Source organism: Cibotium barometz, chromosome 42 (genome assembly GCF_041138505.1).
Source record: "Cibotium barometz isolate CiBa-2024 chromosome 42, ASM4113850v1, whole genome shotgun sequence".
Taxonomy (NCBI): domain Eukaryota; kingdom Viridiplantae; phylum Streptophyta; class Polypodiopsida; order Cyatheales; family Cibotiaceae; genus Cibotium; species Cibotium barometz.
Genome location: NC_141087.1, coordinates 42,630,627 through 42,636,135, shown reverse-complemented (window position 1 = coordinate 42,636,135; position 5,509 = coordinate 42,630,627). Strand labels below are relative to the sequence as shown.

The 5,509-nt window shown below is 44.1% G+C and overlaps 1 pseudogene; it reads left to right on the top strand.

Moving 5' to 3' along the window:
- Positions 1–4,390: 4,390 nt before the first annotated feature.
- Positions 4,391–5,131, top strand: LOC147614497 (uncharacterized; annotated as a pseudogene).
- The last annotated feature ends 378 nt before the right edge of the window (positions 5,132–5,509 follow it).

Sequence of the window (5,509 nt, the reverse complement as noted above, 5' to 3'; positions counted from 1 at the left end):
GGTTTTTGAGTATCCATGCCTACATTAATCTATTTGCTAATTATTCACTAATTACGTCTTAATCATTTCTTAATCACTTTGTTAATCATGTTGATTCTAGTGTATGATCCACCATAGCTCATCATTATGCTCAAATTTCAACAGTAATCTCCTCATCGAACCAGATGAGTTGATACCCAACTTGCCTGTTTCACACTGCTCGTGTCTAGCCGTCCGTTTGGACACCGTCGGCGCCCAAAAATTTCAAAACTAAAAAACGTCCGTGGTGTTTTTCTTTATTTCCCTCTTTTCTATTTTTTAATTTGGCACCGTTAAGCGTCGAAAAATCCACCCCGAGTGCCCGCAATGCCGGGAACGCATCCCATGCGCTCTGCCGCCCACCCACAGTGCTTTTCCTACGCTAACGCTTGCCTCGCGCCTCTCCTCACCCAGGAACGCGCGTGTAAGTTTTTATATTTCTTTCCTCCCACTTTGCTAGTTTTTTCACAATTTCTTATCAAATTTTCCCTTTTTATGTTATTTTATTTTATTCTTATTTTATTTTTTTTTTATTTTTTTTTTTATACTTTTCTCTTACTCCTCGTCCTCGCCCTCTTACACGCATACATACACTCTCTCTCTATATTTCGATCTTCTTATTTTTATTTTTTAAAAATTTATTTATATATATATTTTTAGCTTTTTTATCTTTCTTGTTTCTTTCTTTCTCTCTCCATCTCTCCCGCTCTCTTTCCTTCTTTAACAACACACACACAATTTCACTCTCTTTCTCTCTCCCTATCCCTCTCTTTCTCTCGATTTCACTCTCTCTATCTCTCTTTTTTGTCTCTGCACACACCCCACACACACACCCATTCGTCTCCCTTTCTCCCTTGTATTTTCACACACATTTTATTTTTCCCCTTAGGAGGTGTGAACTCCTCTTAATAAGAGTAGGGGAGGGCTTGTCCTTAGGCACCCATACACACACACTCCCGCGCCTGCGTCCGTGTCCCTAAATAAATATTTAAAAAAAATTACCCACCCGCGCCCCGCGCCCGTAGTTAGAGGGTTGCACTTAGGCACCCATACACACACTGTTGCGCCCGCGCCCCGCGCCCCCAAAAATAAATAAATAAATAAAATTTACACACCCGTGCCCCCAAAAATAAATAAATAAATAAAATTTACACACCCCCGCCCTTAGTTAGAGGGTTGCACTTAGGCACCCATACACACTCTCCCGCGCCCGCGCCCTGCGCCCTTATAATAAATAAATTTAAAAAAAATAAAAAATACACACCCGCGCCCCGCCCTCCTAAAAAATAGAAAAAATAAAAAAAATATGTGCCCATACATACCCGCGCTCGACACCCATACTCAACCCACCTAAATACTTACCTATTTAGCTTCTAAAAGATTAAAAGCAAGGCTTTTAAAACTTTAAAAGCAAGGCTTAAGCTTTTAGCTTTTAAACTTAGCTTTAAAAAGCTTAAAGAAGTGTTTTGAGGGGAGAGTTTGTGAAGTCTTTTTCCCTCTCTCACACTCACACGAATAAGAAGAGACGACTGAGGACCCGCTCACACTACCTCAAGGGAAAACAAGGGTACACACGCGTATGCAACGATTTACAAAACATCCCCCGTGTGCACAAGAAGAGGAGATTTTTACCAGACTAAGGATTGGAGTTCCATAATTAGAAGATAATTTTCTCCTATTTTTTAATTGATTCTTTGTGTATATTCATTTCTCCCTCCATGTACACATCCACACGTGCATACGCTACCACATAAAAGTGCACACACACACACACACACACACACACACACACTAGAATACACCCCCCCTCTCAAAAAAAAATAAAAAAAAACATAAAAACCCGCCAAGGACAATATCGGATTGGGACCAAATTTCGTACACCCATCCAGGATATCATTTAGGATATAAAAGGGTTTGCTATTGACATAAAGTGGTAAACTAGAGGAGGTTTACAAAGACACTGTGAATTAAGACCGTACTCGTGTGAATTTGACCAAACGGGATTAGAATTGAATCAAATTTGAAACAAGGCATTATCACACTATTCTACACACATAAAATAAGATTTGCTCTATTTTTTAACCCTTTTAGGTCACATTCACGCGTAAAAGAGTCTTTTTGACCCTAAGGCCTAGACGATTAACCTAACCTCACCGAAATAGATCGAGATTGTATAGGCTTTTAAGTCTTAACTAATCCAACTACTTCGACCAAGAGGACCTCCCAGTGAAGGGTAATGTGTATGTAAATATTTTTTGTACTTTTTTACACGCACACACACCTAGTTAAGCACTCACACATAAAGCAAACATGCACACGCTTAACCCTCGGTGGATGTAGGCATGCGCTCTGATCTTGCAACCTCGGTGGATGTACGCATGCGCTCTGATCTTGCAACCCTCAGTTGGGGACGCACGACCACATCATCTGTCGGAGCAAGGTGTGCATTGTTTCCTTCAGCAAGTCCTTTTGTTATGTCCTTTATTTTATTTTTTAGTTTCTTCAATGGTGAAAAATCTCTAAAAATCAGAAAACCCTGCTTAATCAACCATAAAAAATAGAAACTCACAAAACACAAAAACAAAAACACCAAAAAATACTCCTGACCCCATAAAGTAGATCCTGGATGTGTAGGGTTAAGTGTAAGAAACACGAGCAGTGTTTGTGCGAGTGTAGACCCCTACATTTTCAGTGAAACTACCCGTCCTTCCCCTTCCATCCACCGAGTCAAACTATGAGTGTCCTATCGGCTGTCGAACAAAGGCAAATCCACGCACGTTGGGGTTGGGACTCCTACGTATACTGCTCCGATACTTCTTTTGGAGAATACTTTGGTAAACTCCTGTTAATCATAGCCCACAAGAGTTATCGAGAAAGACCCATCACCGATTTGGACCTCAACTTAGATACTTTGTTGCCTCCTGGCCATCAAAATCAGGAACTTAGCACTGCCATAGAAAACTTAAACATCTAAACCCGTGGTGCTTCCACCCGCAACTTTGGAAAAACATGCAAGAGGGAGAACCCATTAGAGCTCATGTGCAAGGTTCGTTGTGACAAACATCAGCAGTGTGCGTGTGAGTATAGACCCCTCCACTTTCAACGCCGTACCACACTATACCACGTACCCAAAGTCTCCCATAGCATCTTGATATCCACTGAGCAAAGACAAATCCACGCACAGTGGTGTTGGGATTCCTACGTGTACGCGAGTTACCAACGCTACGGGAGAACTGTTTGTCAGATAGCCCGTAAGAACCGCTTTTATCGGCCATTGACAATATTAGATATCCCTAGTGATACTCCGTCTCTGCCATCCCAAAACCAAGAAGAAAGAGCTCAATATGGATCACCCCTATCTCTAATTATCCCATGTGTAGGGAATTTTGTGAAGTACACAGGCAATGCAAGTGTGAGTGCAACCCACTTCACGAGAGCAGGGCCCGCCGTCTCTTCCGATATCTACAGGATTCACTAGCCGTGTCTCGAACCTTGCAATTGCCATCGACAGAAGCCTAATCTACTCTAATTGGAGTTAGGAATCGCGTACCCTCTATTGTATGCGAACAAGTTGCCCACGCTACACCGAAGATTATCAAGAAATTACCCCCGTTTTGTCCTGTGTAACCAACCCTACCCAGGCAATCCTTCTTGGAAGACACAAAAGCCCAACCCAACCCATGATTACAATTAGAAGCCTATGAACTTGAGATCTGGACGCATCATTCACCCTCCCGAAGAGAGTGCTTCAAACGATCCACGATCTCTTCCTAGTTTTGGAACCGACCCCTCTGCCAAGTCTCGCTCTAGTAAGATGACTAACCTTCGTAGGATCTTTAGCGAATCCTCACTCTCTAGTGACAACATGAGTACCTACGAAGAAGGAGATAACCCAAGGACTGAGGCCCCCAGCAACAGTGCAAGCCTACTGGATAGATTCTCTAACTTTATAGACTTGGGTAACACAAATGCCAATGCCTCCCACGAAGCACTGGCAGATGAGGAAGTTAGCTCATACTTTGTCAATGAAGCCCCAAGCGAACCTCCCCATGTAGAGATCACAGTACCCTCACAAGCCATGGAAGAAGGGACATTTCTTGCTGACAATGGAATGACTCAGCGATGAGATACATCAAATTGAGGAAGCTCTCCAATTAGCCCACCAATTGGAAGCAGAAGCCACCTTGCGAGGTCAACAAAGATTGATCGAGCGCCAAGCTAAAGCTAAAACCATCGCCGACAAGGGCAAGGCTAAGGTTGAGAGCACAACACCTACCGATATGAGAGTTTTTCACACTGTCAATTGGGAGTATGCTGCTGTCAAGACACAAACTCTCCATGACAAAGTCACCAAATATACTTACCCAGTGTCATGGGAAGAGTTAAGGGAACATACGGTAGCTGCCACAACATATCCGATATATAAACAAATACTTGGGGACTGCCTAAATCAAATCATAATGTAAGAACGCATGAGATTGGGAATGAGGTCCTATCTTGTTTGTCCAGACAAGCGAGTCTCGTGGTCCGACCTTGGAAGAAATGGAGACTCCACTGAAAAGTAGGAAGGACCCCCCCATGACGGTCTCTCCTTGTTACCCTGAGGGACCCCCCATCTCTGCTTCCACCTCTACCGCAGTCATGGTGGATGAAGGGCCTATTCCCCTGAACTACATACCTTATGTGAGGAGACAGTCTCACACCCGCCCCCAGCGAGTGCTAGTCCAAGAACTAGTAAGTTTGTCCCCATTGCTGTTGCAGAACATACCATGCCTATTCCACCAATTGGGCCCACATACACCTACGCCACCAATCCACCGACTACTCTAGGCTCCGGTCCTAGACCGCCTATGTACGCTACATATGTTCCAAGGCCTATGACAAGACCTAGATTTATGCCGCCTACTACCACACCTTTACACCACCGCACACCCCCAGGATTCCCGCCACGTGCACCTACACCTACCGCAAGATTTGCACCACCATTCCCGATTGCTGGAATTCCTTATTACCCCCCACCACCAGTTGTTACACCCGCCGACCCCATCGCTGTAGCAGCTGCTGTGGGAAGAGCTATGGCCGAGCAATCAGCCCCTCGAGCAAGGGACCCTAATCGAATGGATTCCCGACGCTCAGTAGACATTGCCAAGCTCATGAGTAAGTTTTCTGGTGATGGAGACCCTAGGCAGCACCTAGAGATCTTCGAGCAAGTTTGTGAGGCTTTGAGTGAGAGAAATGATGTTTCGAAAAGCCACGCTTTTAGTCTTATCTTAGATGACAAAGCTGGAAAAGGGTATCGAACACTCAAGCCGGATGAAAAACGAAATATGGCCATTGTCAAGACCGCATTCATAGCAGCTTTTGCAAAGCAAGGACCTAAGTGGGGATTAGCATCCCACCTACACTCGGCTGAGCGAAATGGTGAATCCATGCGTGATTTCATCAATCGACTCAAGCACTTAAACTCACGATGCAAACCCCACGAACGGTT